At 40.5% G+C, this 17,942-nt stretch overlaps 1 long non-coding RNA gene across 1 annotated transcript; it reads left to right on the top strand.

Moving 5' to 3' along the window:
• The first annotated feature begins 309 nt into the window (after positions 1-309).
• LOC132396297 (uncharacterized) lies at positions 310-8,012 on the top strand. The gene is made up of 3 exons (XR_009512933.1): positions 310-395; positions 2,737-2,827; positions 7,857-8,012. It is a non-coding gene; the product is annotated as an uncharacterized LOC132396297 (long non-coding RNA).
• Positions 8,013-17,942: the final 9,930 nt, after the last annotated feature.

The raw sequence follows: 17,942 nt of genomic DNA, 5'->3' as shown, positions 1-17,942 counted from the left end.
GTGATAATAACTCAGGAATTTTGCCCAGATTGGGCAGGTGGAAGGGTAAGCTGTCAGCTGGGGGGTGGGGGGGGGCAGGGTCAGATACTGAAGTGAGGACCAACATTTGATGCCTTGCCTCAGAATGAGCCATCAGGTCAGATAACCAGTGACTTGGTCAAAACATTAGTCTCAAATGGTCTCTTAAATCAAATTAAATCTAATCAGATCAAGTTTAGTTATTATTCAACCATACAGCATTCCTCTGGTGCCAAAGTGCAAAACATACACAGCACATCCAAAATAGCAAAAAAAACATAGTCTGGCAAGAAAACACATAAATAGTCCAAGACCAGTTTAAGATGGTGCTGGTGAAGCTCAGCGGCTACTTGCTGATGGCAAATAAAGCAAAGGAGGTAATTAAATAGTTCATTAATTACCCTTTTTCGGCTAAACGATCTCTGCAGACTATAGCCTGTAACCTCCCTGTTGGAGTTGAACCTCTGAACTGCCTGCAGGACCTGGCCATTTTTCCAGTGAGAACTGAAGTCTCAACGGTGCAGTGGTGTGGTGTGTACGTGCTGAATCAAAGTGGTGGGGTTCGGACTGGAGAGTGGAGAATGGGCCAATGTTTGGCCATTCCTGATGTAAACTTGGAGGCAATTCTGCTCGGCAAATCTGAGGCGAGGTAAATGGGGCAATGCGGAGTCGAGGCAGGAGGTTTGGACCCAAACCTGAGGGTGAGGAAGGACCTGAGGCTTGATCAACTTAAGCACCAAGCTGAATTGGAAAATTTAGGTACAGGCCGAACTGAGGTGTCGGGGAACTGGCCCGAGAACATACGGAAGCAGCAGGGTCCAGGTCTGAGAATAACGTCTGCATGATTTAAACACTGGGCCAGATTGAAAGGACAGGGTGTTGGGGCACGACTGGACCAAATCACTGCTCTGCCAGGTTTGCTCGTCTCTGCGCTGAACTTCAACTCGTTACTCCACGAGGTTTACTCATGTCTGCACTGATCTATGGCTGTGACCTGCAACTATCACAGTGTGAACTCACTTTTGTGAACTTTATTTCTGAATGCTATTTGTTGTTACTTTTATTGCTTGCACATTTTTGTTCTTTTATGTCTCTGCACAAAGGGTGTTTGATGGTCTCTCTTGTTTTAATGGGTTCTATTGGACTTCTTTGTAGCAGTCTGTAAGGTGAATCTCAAAGTTAACAAAGTATATGTATTTTGATAATAAATGAACTTTGACGACTTGGCCCTGAGTGACAGGCCCCACAAATTAATGGTACAATTCTTGGGAATCCAGCCTGTCATTCCACCTACTGAACAATGGGGGGCAGTACTGACAGGAGATGCCAGCCACAACCAAGTGCAGACGCCATGCTACAATGCCTCCAGCATATCCTCAACTGGACTGCAACAGCAGGCTAGCCTATGGCTTGATGCCTAGTCCCGGCTACAACAGAGACAACACTGCTGCCTCACCGTCTGTCGCGCAACCAAACAAGAGAAACAGCATCTAATATTATCAATGTCCAACGGGGTCTTGCAATTGCAAGAAAAGACTGAAGGTCAATGAGGAAACAGGCATTTTGGAATAATTCCAAAACATGGACCTACGCAGCTTAAGTAGTTGTTAGCAATCAAAATTAAGGAAGCGAACTGTGCAGAAATCACTTATAAGAATGTCAGCAAGTTAGGTCATGATGTCACTTATATCTACGTATCTTCCATGAAAAAGTTAAATCAGGACCCAATCATGCAACCATTTTATAAAATTTTAGACCCTGCTGTTCTGATTTAAGCACAACACAGCCAAATATATACAATTCCACTGAAACAGAAATCTCTATGGAAACAATGCTGATCATCCTGGGTAACATAGCAAGAACAATGGTGAAAATTGCAAAATACGTGATGAGAAAAGTCAGAGTAAATTAATCTACAAAAGTAAACAACTGAAGTGAACTCAGGAAAAGCTTTCCACACTGTGGTTAAGAACACAAATGAAGTTACACATTCATTGGAAAACAAAACAAAGGCAGGTAAAACTTGTAAAGTAATATTGATGTTTACTTTCCTTAGTGCAGCGTGCTATCCAGCATTTATAAGTCTATTGAATGATCCCCTAATAAATTAAAATGGACGCTTTAGCTCACTGCCTGCCTCATATTGTTTTGCATCCTCTTATCTGTCTTCAGTGCGCTTCCTCTGTAACTGTAATCCTATTCTTCATTAGAACTGCTCTTGTTTGTGATGAAACAATCTGTATGTATGGCATGCAAAACAAAGCTTCTCATTAGCCTTCAGTGCCTGTGACAATAATAAACCAATAATAATGAATCAACTTATAGTTACATCTTCATAAAATAGGCACAGGAGCAAGGGAATTTAGTTGTTCAGTGTGTTTTAGCAAGGCATGCATTAAAATGATTTCTAACAATAAGACATAACCAGAGTTTGATTTTAAAATAGGTTCCAATGAAGGAGATTTGTACAACTGAGGAAATTATAGTCTCAGTAAAATATTCCAATACACTAGATAGAAGATCATTCATTCTTTGCAAGAACCAGCCGTCTATTCTGACCTCCCCCCTTCCCCATTGTTTTTATCCCTTCACACACTTATTCTGTTCCTTCTGATTACCATGCTGTGTTCTTATCCTAACCCCACCTTAGTAATGCATTTCAGACTTGAACCACTGCATAAAAAATTATCATGTCCTTTTTGTTGTTTGTTCAATCAGCTTTATACTTTGTTGTCTGGTGTCAAGGTGAAGAATCCAAGATTCTCCGTCTGTCCATCTACCTATATCCCTTCATCCAAGAATCTTCTTTGTAAGTCTGAACTCTTTTCTGCACGACCTTCCAAAAGTGCAGTGCCTAGAAGTAGAGACGGTAATCCAGCTCTAACCAGAGTTGTATAACGATTCATCATGACTTCTTTCCTTTTGCACTTCATGTTTCTATTATAAAGTCTGGGGTTCTATTCAATTACTTAAAACCAAATCAAAAACAAACTTCAGATGCTAGAGATCTGGAATTGAAGCTGAACCTATTCAGCAGGCTAGACAGAATCTGTAAACAAGTTTATTTTTCAAGTCAAAGAACTTCTAAGTTTGACCTTGAAACATTTACTCTTCCTGCTTCTGTGGACACTGCCTGATCTGCTCAGGGTCTCTTGGTTCCTGTCCCTCTTTAAGAATCTCATATTTTATTTTCCTGTTCCTTATTCTTCCTGCCACAGTACAGTCCTTTGCCTTTCTCTCTAATCTGCTTTTCTGCCAGCATGTCCATGTCCCCCTGAACTCCATAATTATCCTTCCTGCTGTTAACCTCACTTCCAAATTTAAAAAGTGCTTCAATATTTCTCTGTTCCACCAATTTGAACTTGGCAAGTCATTTGTTTAAGTTGTTGTGCTTAAAGAAATCCACTATTAAACAAGTGGATACCCTAGACTTTGATTTGAGTAACATCACAGCGAGAGATATTGATTTTATTGCTCTGCACTGGACCTTATTAGATTATTCATCTTCCATCTTATCATTGACAAAACAGTAGGCATAACAGTGATGGGCACCACACTGGGTTTCAGCATCTACCCAAAACATTTGTTATTGAATTTACTGAATTGGGGCCAAATTCATCACTGGTATACAAGCATGTGGAGAGGGAAATATATTGTTCAAACCTGAGTGGAAATAATATCTATGAGAACAGGTGAAGCTTTGCCTTGGTGAACTGAGTCAATCGGAATGAATTTATCTTTTTCTGGAAGCTTCCAGCGGTTAGATTTTAATAGAGTCATAGAGTATTACAACATAGAAACATCCACTTCGGATCATTCAGTCCGTACCGTACTGTAATGCTGCCTTGACCCATAGACCCATACCTGGACCATAGCCCTCCATACACCTCCCAACCGTGTACTTATCCAAACTTTTCTTAATTTTTTTGTAATCAAACTCACATCCACCACATCTGCTGGCAGCTTGTTCCAAACTTTCATCACACTCTGAATGAAGATGTTCCCTGTCAGGTCCCCTTAAATATTTCACCTTTCACTCTTACACATAATATAACCATATAACAATCACAGCACGGAAACAGGCCATCTCGGCCCTCCTAGTCCGTGCTGAACTCTTAATCTCACCTAGTCCCACCTACCCGCACTCAGCCCATAACCCTCCACTCCTTTCCTGTCCATATACCTATCCAATTTTACCTTAAATGACACAACTGAACTGGCCTCTACTACTTCTACAGGAAGCTCATTCCACACAGCTATCACTCTCTGAGTAAAGAAATACCCCCTCGTGTTTCCCTTAAACTTCTGCCCCCTAACTCTCAAATCATGTCCTCTCGTTTGAATCTCCCCTACTCTCAATGGAAACAGCCTATTCACGTCAACTCTATCTATCCCTCTCAAAATTTTAAATACCTCGATCAAATCCCCCCTCAACCTTCTATGCTCCAATGAATAGAGACCTAACTTGTTCAACCTTTCTCTGTAACTTAAGTGCTGAAACCCAGGTAACATCCTAGTAAATCGTCTCTGCACTTTCTCTAATTTATTGATATCTTTCCTATAATTTGGTGACCAGAACTGTACACAATATTCCAAATTTGAACTTACCAATGCCTTGTACAATTTTAACATTACATCCTAACTTCTGTACTCAATGCTTTGATTTATAAAGGCCAGCGTTCCAAAAGCCTTCTTCACCACCCTATCTATATGAGACTCCATCTTCAGGGAACTATGCACTGTTATTCCTAGATCTCGCTGTTCCACTGCATTCCTCAATGCCCTACCATTTACCCTGTATGTTCTAGTTGGATTATTCCTGCCAAAATGTAGAACCTCACACTTCTCAGCATTAAACTCCATCTGCCAACATTCAGCCCATTCTTCTAACCGGCATAAATCTCCCTGCAAGCTTTGAAAACCCACCTCATTATCCACAACACCTCCTACCTTAGTATCATCGGCATACTTACTAATCCAATTTACCACCCCATCATCCAGATCATTTATGTATATTACAAACAACATTGGGCCCAAAACAGATCCCTGAGGCACCCCGCTAGTCACCGGCCTCCATCCCAATAAACAATTATCCACCACTACTCTCTGGCATCTCCCATCTAGCCACTGTTGAATCCATTTTATTACTCCAGCATTAATACCTAACAACTGAACCTTCTTAACTAACCTTCCATGTGGAACTTTGTCAAAGGCTTTGCTGAAGTCCATATAGACTACATCCACTGCCTTACCCTCGTCAACATTCCTCGTAACTTCTTCAAAAAATTCAATAAGGTTTGTCAAACATGACCTTCCATGCTGGCTACTCCTAATCCAGATAATTATTAATACTATCTCTAAGAATACTTTCCATTGATTTACCCACCACTGATGTCAAACTGACAGGTCTATAATTGCTAGGCATACTTCTAGAACCCTTTTTAAACAATGGAACCACATGAGCAATACTACAATCCTCCGGCACAATCCCCATTTCTAATGACATCTTAAAGATCTCCATCAGAGCTCCTGCTATTTCTACACAAACTTCCCTCAAGGTCCTGGAGAATATCCTGTCAGGACACGGAGATTTATCCACTTTCAAATTTCTTAAAAGCGCCAGTACTTCCACCTCTTTAATTGTCTTTAACTTCCTTACTTGTTTCCCACACCTTACACAATTAGACAATCTTTAATTCTCATCTCACCCAGCCTCTGGGGAAAAAAAATCTACCCAATCTATACACCCCATAATTCTGTATACCTCTTCAAATCAACCCTCATTCTCCACCACTTTCAAAGAATTATGAATCTCTATCCATACTTGTATTCCCAGATCTCTTTGTTCTGCTGCATTCCTCAGAGCCCTACCATACCCTGTTCAAGATCCCAAATACACCTCACAATTGTCTGCATTAAATTCTGTCTGCCATTTCAGCTGATCTGGATCTTGCTGCAAGATTGATCGCCTTCCCCACTGGTCACTATGCCCCCATAATGATGTTTCTGATAAATTTGCTGATCCAGTTTGCCACATTATTGCCCAAATCATTAATACAGATGACAAACAACAACAGGCATAGTACCGATCCCTCTTCCAGTCAGAGAAGCAACCATCCACTGCCATTATCTGGCTTCTCTCACTAAGACAATATTAAATCCAAATTAGTACTTCATGCTGAATGCCAAGCGACTAAACCTTATGGACCAGCCACGTGTGACATTGTCAAAAGCCTTACTAAAGTCCAGGTGGAAAATGTCCATTGCTTTGTTATCATCACGTTAACCATCCTTAATCATGCCCTGTCCATCTAAATACTTAAATATCCTGCCCCTCAGAATACCTTCCATTAACTTGCCCTCTACTGATGTCAGGCTCACTGGTTTATAATTTTCCCAGCTTATATTTAGAGATTTCTTTCACAACAAAACAACATTAGCTATCCACTCATCCTCCAGCACCTCAACCATTGCTAGGATGTTTTAAATACTTCTGCCAGCGTCAATACCATTTCTGCATGAGACTCCCACAAGATACAAGAGGAACCTAATTTGCCTTGACAGAAAGGACCTGTTCATCTGGAATCTAGATGCAGTCCATGACCTCGTTAATTTTTTGCCTCAGTTCTGTAGACTCTGTGTCCATCTCCCAAGTAAATGCAGATGCAAAAATCCATTTAAAATCTCTCTCACCTATTTTGGCTCCATACATGGATGACCATGGTGATCTTTTAGTGGACCAATTTTGTCCTGTGCTCTCCTTCTACTTTTAGTATATCTGTAGGAGCAGTTGGCTCTCTCCTTGACCTTGTCTCCCAGAGTAACCTCATGTCTTGTTTTAGACCTCCTGATTTCCTTCTTGAGTGTTCTGTTGATTGTTGGTGGATAGTAACAGGATGGTTAGGTGCAAACTAACCCAGCTGACTATCTAATTACCCCCAGAAAAGATACATCTATAGCAAAAACAAGCGCAAGCTATTCTGCAGGCGTTGGACGTCCAGACCAAAATACAAAATGCTGAAGGAACTCAGCAGGTCAGACAGCATCTATGGAGGGGAATCCCTAAATGTTGACTGTAGATGCTGTCTGTCTGATTTGCTGAGTTCCTCCAGCATTTTGTGCATTGCTCTACAACAATGACTTTTGTTAGAGCCCCATCAAATGCACAACACAATAGCAGAGAGAGATGGTTATCTGGACAAGCATCAACTGTGGAACGGTGTTTCAACTTAAAGAGAAAAGTAAATTGCTGTGAGAAAACAACAGGGAACACTCACGCTGCTAAGAACCCACCTGAGTCTGATGGGAGAGGAAGCAATAAAAATAAAATATATTAAATTGAAATACACTCACAAGCAACAGGGGGGGTTAAATATCGGTCTATCACTGGTTTTATGTTTGTTGCCAGCATCATCAAGAGAGTTAAAGAAATGTAAGGAAATTATGTGCAGGTTGGCTAATCAAAAATTGCTGTCAAAGTAATGAAGAGGCCAATACAATTTAAATTTCAACACCATTGCACCATTAGGTGCAGATATATTTGTGACTGTGAACATTACTCATGAAAATGACGACGGATGTATCCTGCGCTGTTGATATCTTCATAAGAGCAGCATCTCACTTTCTGGTTCCCTATTCCCTGCCTTTTAACACTGCTAAATCATGACATGTATTGAAGCGAAGTTGCCAGACAGAGTTAATTAAATACTCAGCCATGTTTTAATCTTGCAATATGTCACCCTTTTTTTAGCAGTGGAATTAAAGATGAAAGTAAATTTATTATCAAAGTATGTTATGTCACCTGAGTCCTTACTGCAGTGGGGTTCATTTTCTTGCAGGTATTCACAGTACCCAAAACAGGAGCATGTGGGCCATGGCAGTCAAGGCTTTAACTGGGCATGGCACTTGATGATGATGATTCACAATAGAACAAAGAAATCCAACAGAATCAATGAAAAAAAATTAAAACAAACACTGATAAATTGTACAATTATGAAAAGACACTAATAATAATAAATTAATAACTAACACTGACAACATGAGTTGTAGAATTGAACCTTTGAAAATTTTGTTGTTCAATTAAAACAACATTAGCATGCTTTTTATACTCTGATCTGTTTTTACATACCTTTAGTTCTATTCTTCCTTTCTATCTCTTTATTTCTCTTTCTGTAATCAATTTCAATAACTAGAGTATTGTATCTAATTTTGTCCATCACATTTTGAGAGGGATATGAAAGACCTCAAGAGGCTGCACATATACCATAATGTTTCCAAGGAAAAAGAATTGCAGAACAAGAGAAAAATGCTGAAGAACTAAGCTGGTGAAGTAGCATCTGTGAAAAGAGAAACCAGTCAACGTTTCCAATCAGTGACCCTCCACATTATTTCTGATTTTTCTCAGATTCCAGAACTCACAGTTCTATTTTTTTTTCCAGTTTAGCTATAAAGGTTAGACTCAAGAGGTTGAGGTTATTTTCCTCAGAGCCGAGCATTGAGTGGCAATTTAAGAGTTCTGTACAACTTTTTTCAATAAGTAGGGGAATGTTATTTGAAAGGGCCATTGGTGCATGTAGCAAGAGGCACACATTGTTGGCCGAATGATCCAAAAGTGCCTGAGCTAACTTGTTTCTGTTGATAGTGTAGTTATGTCTGGAATTCACTGTACATAAAGATGATGAAAACAGAATTAGTTGGTGGTTTTGAAAGGGAACTGGATAGAGCCTTGAGCTGCAGTGAAAAAGCGAGGGTAGAAAACTGATGGGAATTTCTTGTTAGGAGCCAGCGTAGACTTGATGGGTCGTCCCTTATCAAAAGTAAATTGATGATTCAGGATTTTAAATGACAGACAAAACATTCAAGTACAGAAATAGCTTTATTAATTCATAAGCTAGCTACTTTTATCAAGGTGCCTGGACACATCTTTCATGATTTTTAAGTTCTCTAAAATTCATGGATACAAAATTGTGTTAAAGCAAATGAAGTTATAACTCACAAATCAGAGATTTAGAAAGTTAAGATGTAAATCATCAATGTAGTGTGGACAAAGGAAGCACTTACACACCAAAATAAACTGGGTCTTCGCAATCCTCAATGTTATGTGTTTGTTATTAATTATAATATAGATTGTTTTTCAGAACAAATGCCTTGGTCTGCTAATACTCAACTTATTACATTTTACACCCAAGAGGACTGTCTGATGACTTCTTTCTTATCATAGAACATACAGCAGAAGAACAGGCCATTCAGCCCACAATTTTGTGCCAAGTCCATTAAATTTGTAATCAAATGGCTAACTAAACTAATCTCTTCTGCCTACATAATGTTCATATTCTTCCACTTTCCTCAGTTTCAGAAGCCTGACTACATGTTTCTTAAAACCTTCTGATGTTTCTGCCTCTACGACCATCCCAGGTAGCACATTCCAGGCACCCACTGCTCCGTGTAAAGACGTGCCCCTCACATCTGCTTTGAAACTAAGCCCCACTCACCTTAGAAGCTTGTCCTCTGGTGCAAAGCATTTCAACCCTTGGAAAAAGATATTGTCTGTCCACTCTATCTATGACTGTCATTATCTTATAAACCCCTGTCAGATCTCCTCCTGGCCTCCCCCACTCCATAGAAAACAACTCGTTTGTTCAATGTCTTATTATTAGCACATGGCTTCTGATTTAGGCAATATCCTCGTTAACTTCTCCTGCACCCTCTCCAAAGCCCCAGAATCCTTCCCATAATGGGGCGACCAGAACAGTATGCAGTACTCCAGATGTGGCCTAACAAGAGCTTGCAACATTTTTATATTCACAACCTTTCAGGTTTTTTTCCTTGAAGCTATCCTACAACCCTACATGTCATTCAACTGGATGAATAATTCTTTATTCTTAACACAAACTACTTGTTTGCAAAGGCTAAACATTCAGTGTGACAACTCATTACAGGCACAATGGAAGAAAAATGTTTCAGGCAATGCCAAGTGCTTATTTAATATTGTGTAGTTTGAAGAAACTAGAAGTTTTAATCAGTTTGGCTTTTATTTTGTTCTGGGCAAGTTTTCTACATTTAGTTGTAAACATCAGCAATACCATTCCCATTTGACAACCTGCCATCTATGCCTGCTGGACAGACATTTGAACACTATCAGTGCAAACTACTTAAGGTTAGAAATGAAACCTTTATGCTGTGATTGTTCTCCTTGAAGCAAAGGAGGCCGAGAGAAGGTCTGATAGAGAAGTGCCAGGTCATAGCATGTTTAGACAGGGCAAATAAAGGAAAACTGACCCAAATAGTGAATAATTAAAGAAACAGGGGACATTTTCAGATGAGATGACCATTTTCAGTAACAAGATACAGGGAGAATGCAGCAAAGAAAAGTTTTTTTTTACTGAGGAGGTGAAGATTTTAGATTTGTACTATTTGGAATTTATAAGAATTTGGGCTATTTTTATTGAATCGTATATAACCTTAAGAACCTAGAGCAACACAGGATGAAAACATGCACTTTAGCTCAACTTGACCAAAGAAGACCAAGATGATCAATTGATCTGGTCCCATTTGGCCCATCTCCCTCCATCTGCGTACCAGTCCAAAGGGGCATCAGAGCAAGCTGCTGAGATATTTCCACATGTGTGTGAGTCTCAAACAATGGAACCCTGATACAAGGTAAGAGGGCAATTATTCAAAACCAACAGTCTGTCAGAACTTCTTCACACCAAGTATGGTAAACCTCTGGAATATACTGCCTCAGTGAAGGCTAAATCTTTGGGGGCATTTCAAGAAGGGGTAGGTATATTTGTGCAAGATTAGGAAGTTTGGGAATTGATCAGGTAACCTATTCTGCTCCGACATTTCTTTCCTTCAGAACACAAAAACAAAGGAGCAGGAGTTGGTTGCTCAGAATGTCCAACCTCCTTTACCATTCAACATGATCGTGGCTGATCTGTGCTGGCCTCAATGACCCTTCTTTGCCATTTCCCCATAACTCTCAATCCCTTGTCCTTTCAAATATTTTATTCTTATGTATTCTGAGAGTAACTATTATCTGGATTGCAGATTGTCGGGATGTTGGAAACAGAATCAGTGAGGGATTTCAAAATAAATTCAAACTATTCTTTTCAGGGTTCTAAGAGTAGAAGAAACAATGGGTTATCTTTATTAGGAGCAGGCGTATAATTGAAGGGCTAAAAGGGCTTTACCTGTGGCATACAATTCCATTATTCAATGTAATTTGGAATTTGAAAGGTCATTGTCACTAAACTCACTTCAGCCCACAACTGATACGATAATCAGATCTCAATAATGTACATTGCTTGTGTCTAACCAGATGATCTCTTATGCAGTAGTGGAGGAGTGCTGAACTGTCAGAGGAGTTGTTAACTTTTGAAAGATCTTTTAAACTGAATCTTTGTCTGTTGAAACAAAAGTAAAAGACTATAGGAAAGAATTCAAAGGAAAGGAAGTTGCTTCTTAGTTTCCAGGCTGATGTGCTCCATGAAATCTTTATTTATTTTATTTTTATCTAGAGATACAGATTGAAGCAGGCCCTCCAGGACTAATGAGCTGCTGCATCCAGTAACCCACCTATTTAACCCTAGCCTAATAACCTCCTAACTGGCACGTCTTTGGACTGCGTGATGAAACCGGAGCATCCTGAGGAAATCCACATGTTCATGGGGAGGACATAAAAACTCCCTGCAGAAGATGCTGGAATTGAACTCTAAACACCCACGAACTGAGCTGTAATAGCGTTGCACTAAATGTGATTCTACTATGGCACCCAACAGATTGAAATCGAAAAAAAATCATCTTGCTGACCTGAAAAGTATTTCCAACACTTCTTGTGCTACTTCAGATTTCACACATCTGCAGTTTATTAGCATCACAAGAGATACTGCAGATGCTGAAAATCCAGAGTAATACACAAAAAATGCTGGATGAACTCAGTAGTACAGGCAGCATCTGTGGAAACATAGAAACATAGAAAACCTACAGCACAATACAGGCCCTTCAGCCCACAAAGCTGTGCCGAACATATCCCTACCTTAGAAATGTCTAGGCTTCCCCATAGCCCTCTATTTTTTCTAAGCTCCATGTACCTTTCCAAAAGTCTCTTAAAAGACCCTATTGTATCTGCCTCCACCACTGCCACTGGCAGCGCATTCCACACTCACCACTCTCAGTGTAAAAACTCACCCTTGACATCTCCTCTATACCTGCTTCCAAGCACCTTAAAACTATGCCCTCTCATGCTAGCCATTTCAGCCCTGGGAAGAAGCCTCTGACTATCCACAGGATCAATGCCTCTCATTATCTTGTACACTCTATCAGGTCACCTCTCATCCTCCATCAATCCAAGGAGAATAAGCTGAGTTCACTCAATCTATTCTCATAAGTCGTACTCCCTAATCCAGGCAACGTCCTTGTAAAGGAATAAACGTTCGATGTTTTGGGCCAAGACCTTCATCAGGACTGGAAAGGAAGGGAGAAGCCAGAATAAAGTGGTGGTGGGGGTGAGGGGAGGAGGTGATAAATGGAGAAGGTCCATTGTCAAGGGAAGGGGGATGTAGTGAGAATTGGGAGGTGATAAGTGGAAAAGGTAAAGAGTTGGAGAAGAAGGAATCTGATAGGAGATGAGAATAGACTATCTGGGTGAGGGAAGGAGAAGTCATACTAGAGGGAGGTGTTAGGCTGATGAGGAGAAGGAGTAAGAAGTGTGCCAGAAAGGGGAATGGAATAATGGGGTAGGGAGAGAAACTTTCAGAAGCTAGAGTAATTAAGTTTCATGCTGTCAGGTTGGAGGCTACCCAGATGGAAGTTGAGTTATTACTCTTTCAACCTGAGAGTGGCTCGTCGTGGTTATAGAGGAGGCCATGCATTGATGACTGAATGGGAATGGAAGGTGTAATTAAAATAGTTGTCTACCAGAATTCCTGCTTGTTACAGACAGAGGAAGGTGCTCAACTAAGTGGGCCTCCAAACTATGTTGGGTCATACCGATGTAGAAAATGCCACACTGGGTTTGCAAGCTGGTATTACCATTCTACTTTGTACATTTTCTTTTTGTATAATGGTCCATAGTCTGTTTTGAAGAGAGAGTTGGCACTCAGCTTGGGTCATCAGCCTAAAGGTAACCCAAATGCAGCTTGGTGCTAAACATATCACTAGTCTTCAAACTCCTTGCAGGAGGAATGGGAGTCCAAATCATTGAAGGTATCAGTTATCACCTCCATCTTGTTGCTCAGCTGTTAGGTATAGACAATGCCAGCCAGGTGACAATTATTTGCAAATGTAATAAAGAAATTGGAGGCGAAGGTGCCCAGTATGTTGTGGAAAGAAGGAAAAACATTTACAAGGAGGTTCATGTACCATCAAGTCTCAGCACAGTTTTAAATCTTTCAGACCATTCTGAGTGCTACAATGAATTATGACAAGATCCCACAAAAAAAGTGGGATACGTGTTTCAATAATCAATTTTAGTTCCAGAGTTTGCAGCAAAACATTCACCAGGATGCCCAGAAGAAATCACTTGCTCTTTGCCAAATAGGTTGTTTTTAATCTCCTCCTACCTACCAACTCAGACCAGCCCACCCCTCCTTCCATACCACTGCAAGGATAGACAAGGTTTCAGTTTAACGTCTCCTCCAAAAAGTGGCTCCTTCTGAGATGTAACACTCATTTAGCACTGCACAGATGTGCTGGCCTAGATTATATGCTCATGTTGCTGGTGCTGAGCTGTTACCAAAAAGCATCTGGATTAAAACATGGAGATCCCATGAAATGATTAGTGAGTATAGCTTTGTTACAACTGTGCTGGATGTCGATGCAAAAATGATTGAAGACTAAGGGGTATGGAAGGCTCTATGCTTAATGTTTTGTAAACAGGATTAGTATGGACAGGTGCAACATGGATGCATTGGTCTGAACGCTTCTCATGCTGCATTATTCAATGACAGCTGCTGTTACCAACCCTCAAGAACATTAAGAAATGGGAAATAAATCCTGGCTTTTCCAGTGATGCCCGCATGTAGCCTACAGAATAAATTAATTAAAAGAAACAGAGTAATGTGCTCTCTTTTGAATTAACTCATACTGTCCCAAGTGCACTCAGTGGCCACTTTATTCGGCATAGGAGTGGAGCCCAGTGTGATCTACTGCTGCTGTAGGTTTGGCATGTTGTGCATTCAGAGATTCTTTTCTGCACACCACTGTTGTTACACATGGTTATTTGGATTACTGGTGCATTACTGTCAGCTTGAATTATTCTGGCAATTCTCCTCTAACCTCTCTCGTTAACAAGATAGCTTTGCTCAGAAAACCACAGATCACTGGATTTTGTTTGGCATTTTGCACCATTCCCTGTAAGCTCCAGAGGCTATTGTGCATGCAAGTTACAGGTGATCAGCAGTTTCTGAGATACTCAAACCACCCCATCTAGCACCAACAATCATTTCATGGTCAAAGTTACTTAGATCACAATCCTTCCCCATTCTGAAGTTTGGGCTGAACAACAAGCAAACCTCTTGTTCATTTCTGCATGCTTTTATGCATTGGGTTGCTGCCACATGATTAGATATTGAGTGCATGATGGCATACAAGAAAGCTGCAGCAGAGATGGTTCAATGCGGACTTCTCCAGCATTGTAATTGCAATGAAGGCATCCAGGCTTTCCATTGATTAAATCTTTGATTGCCACAAACCAAAGTCCATAGTGTGTTCCATCTGGTGGCATTAAGATTCCAAGACTATTGCCAACACAAAATATCCTGCGTACTAATGAGAAAAATATATCAACTGAAACCCATCCGGTATTAATGCCATTTTCATCCTATACAAGGCTTGAATTCATTCTCTGTTTCAATAACCTTCAGCCTGTCAAATAATCCAATTTTCTGTTAGCAGTGTAACACTTTCTCAGTCAGCTTTTAACCCTCAGATCAATAGTTTACCACTGCAGTCTTTAACTGATTAAATATCTATATTGATTTCATTAATTCATAACAATTGCAGTTTGATTGACTTCCATTATCATGAACCAGCTAGTGAACAACGCGACCAACAGCAACGTCCGGCAGACAGTTCAAAAAGCCTCTACCTTTACTTCTCTTAAATAAGAGTCTACTACCAAGCTGCGTGTGATTGCAGTCTGTGATTCATGCCCGAGCCCATGATCAACTCCAATGTTTCTCTCCGATTGAGGCATCAAGCAAGGTTAAAATCAATGAGGTGAGAACAGAGGAGAGGCGGGTGCTTGGCACCGTCAGCCTGCATTTGACTAGTCTTCCTCTCCCTCTCACCAGCTGCTGTCAGAGGAAAGTGCAAGAATCTTGGGATCCACGTTGCAAGGATTGATCGGTGAGGCTGTGGGACTCGAGGTTCATGTCACATGTGTTCCTTGATTCTAATTACATTTTTTGCAGTTTTTAGCAGTTTGATCGGGCAATCAATGCGGACTGGGGCACTTTGGTGAAGGATCGCCTGTGCCCCGTGTTGGGCTGGTGGCGCAGCGCTGAACTGAACTAAACTGAACTGAATACAACTGGACTTCTGGTTTGATGTTTGATATTCAATGTGTTGTTTGCTCGCATTTTGCTGTTTGTGCAATTTGTTCTTTTTTTGCGCATTGGGTGATGGATATTTTCTTTTATGACTGCCTGCGGGAGGACAAATCTCAGAGTTGTATTCTCTATACATACTTTGATAATAAATGTACTTTGAATCTTTTAAGGTGCGTGCAGAGGTTGTTGGGATCATCAGTGTAGTATTAGAGCTGCAGCCCAGAAATTAGACCACAGATCACAATTTATTTCAGTACAATATTTTGAAAATGCCCACTTCTCAGTGTGAAATGCAAGTGCAGCCATTTGAAGATCATTTTGCATCATTCCTAAAATTCACCCTGGCATTTCCCATTTTTCCCTTTGCTTTCATGCAAGTTTAATGTTGGATGTGTGGTATCACTTGTCATTCCCCAGGGGAAGTAGACTAAGCCCATGATAATTGGGAGTCCCTGGCATTGGTCACACTCAGGATAACTATATTTTCATAGTACAGAATTGGACCAAAATGGTAGGGCTCATCGTTATGATCCATCCAGTTGGCACTTCATTTAGACATTGTTGTCATATTCTGGCAGCCACACTATCACACCATGCTGAATCCTGGAAGCTTCAACTGCCCAATCATTGTGACCATTCAAATGAGCAAGGTTCTGATCCCTTGAAGCACAGATCAAAAACTCTGATCACTTCGCCAATCTGCTCAACTTCCAATCCTTCATCTCCAGTCCTCTCACACATCGAGTGTCAAATTAAAACTCATTCCCTTTTCTTTCTCCAAAACCCCTTTCATGACTCCATATTATTAGAACTCCCCACACCCTTTCCTAACAACCTCTGATCTTTCCACAGTTGGTGTGAAAGTTTGCCATTGGATCCCCCTCTCTAAATAACATAAAGTCAGCCATTGACAGCCTTCATTACCTGGTTCAGCGTACTACAGTTCCCAGTCTATCCGGCTTTTAACTTGCAAACTATTCATTCCACTGTATCAATAGAAGTCTGAGACACTGGAACAAGAGGACTTAATCAAATGGCTCATGGGTTTGTACAGCTTGAAGTTCAAATTTAATTATCATTCAACCATACATGAAGACCATCAACCATTCATTTGTACTAATCTGACATAAATCTCATGTCAGAGAAAGTCACAGAAAGACACATAAACATAATATTCTGGAGATGCTGGAAATCCAAAGCAGCATCTCCAAATGTTGCAGGAACTCAATAGGTCAGGCAACATCTATGGAATGAATAAACAGTTAACGCTTCAGGACAAAACCCTTCTTCGGGACTGGAGAGGATGGGGTAAGATGCCAGAATAAAAAGGTAGAGGTAGGGGAAAGAGATTAGCTAAAAGATCATAGATGAAGCCAGGTGGGTAGGAAAGATAAAAAGGTTGGAGAGGAAGGAATCTGATAAGAACGTGGAGAGATACAGCAGAGAAACTTGCCCCTCCAGACATTTGGGATTGTGACTAACCATTTACACCAGGACATCCCAACCTGGGCTCCACAGACACCTTGCTTAATGGTATTGGTCCATGGCATTAATGAAAAGATTGGAATCCCTGATTTACACTAATCCTATATTTACTCCACATGTCTGAGCACTCTAAGACTTTTGCACAGTACTGTACATGAATTGGGGGGATATGGAGGGCTGGGGTCCAGGTGCAGTAGATCAGACTCGGTGGAAAAACAGGTCTGCCAAAGGGCCTGTTTCTGTGCAATAGTCTCTCTCAGCCGAGGATCCTACATCCAGCCAGACATATTTTGTTTAATTTCATATCATGGTCCACACAAACCTCATGGAATGATGGACTTGATCCTGATCTGTACTAAACCCTACCTCAGCTCATCACCCAACACAAGATATTGTTTATATTTGATTACCTTAATGCATGCCTGGCTAACTTTCATCAAACTATCCTTCCTTGAGTCTACTAAAACACTTCAGCCCAAGAAACATCCATCTATCACTATTGCAATTTCTAACTGACAATTAATGGTTCCTGCTTGATTTTAAAATTCACACTCTTTTTTAAACCATTGAATAGTCTTTCCCGAGCCTTAGTTTAAATTAGCCACCAACTCTTAAAACACCAGTTTGTGTGTGCTCCACCAGTTCTAACGTCCTTTTTCATCCCTAGCATTAATTGTTCTTCCATTTGCTGTCACCCCTTTAACTGAACAAATAAATTAAGAACAGCTAGAACCCTTTAAACATCAGGCTCCTGAACCAATGTGGATAACCTCAACTCTGAATTGATTCCATAACCAATGGATTCACTTTCAAGGAGTCTACAAACGTTCTCAATATTATTTATGATTTTTTTGTATTTACAGTATGTCTTCTTTTGCAGATTGGTTG

Source organism: Hypanus sabinus, chromosome 7 (genome assembly GCF_030144855.1).
Source record: "Hypanus sabinus isolate sHypSab1 chromosome 7, sHypSab1.hap1, whole genome shotgun sequence".
Lineage (NCBI taxonomy): Eukaryota > Metazoa > Chordata > Chondrichthyes > Myliobatiformes > Dasyatidae > Hypanus > Hypanus sabinus.
The sequence above is the reverse complement of the archived record's forward strand: the minus strand, read 5'-3'. Positions and strand labels throughout refer to the sequence as shown.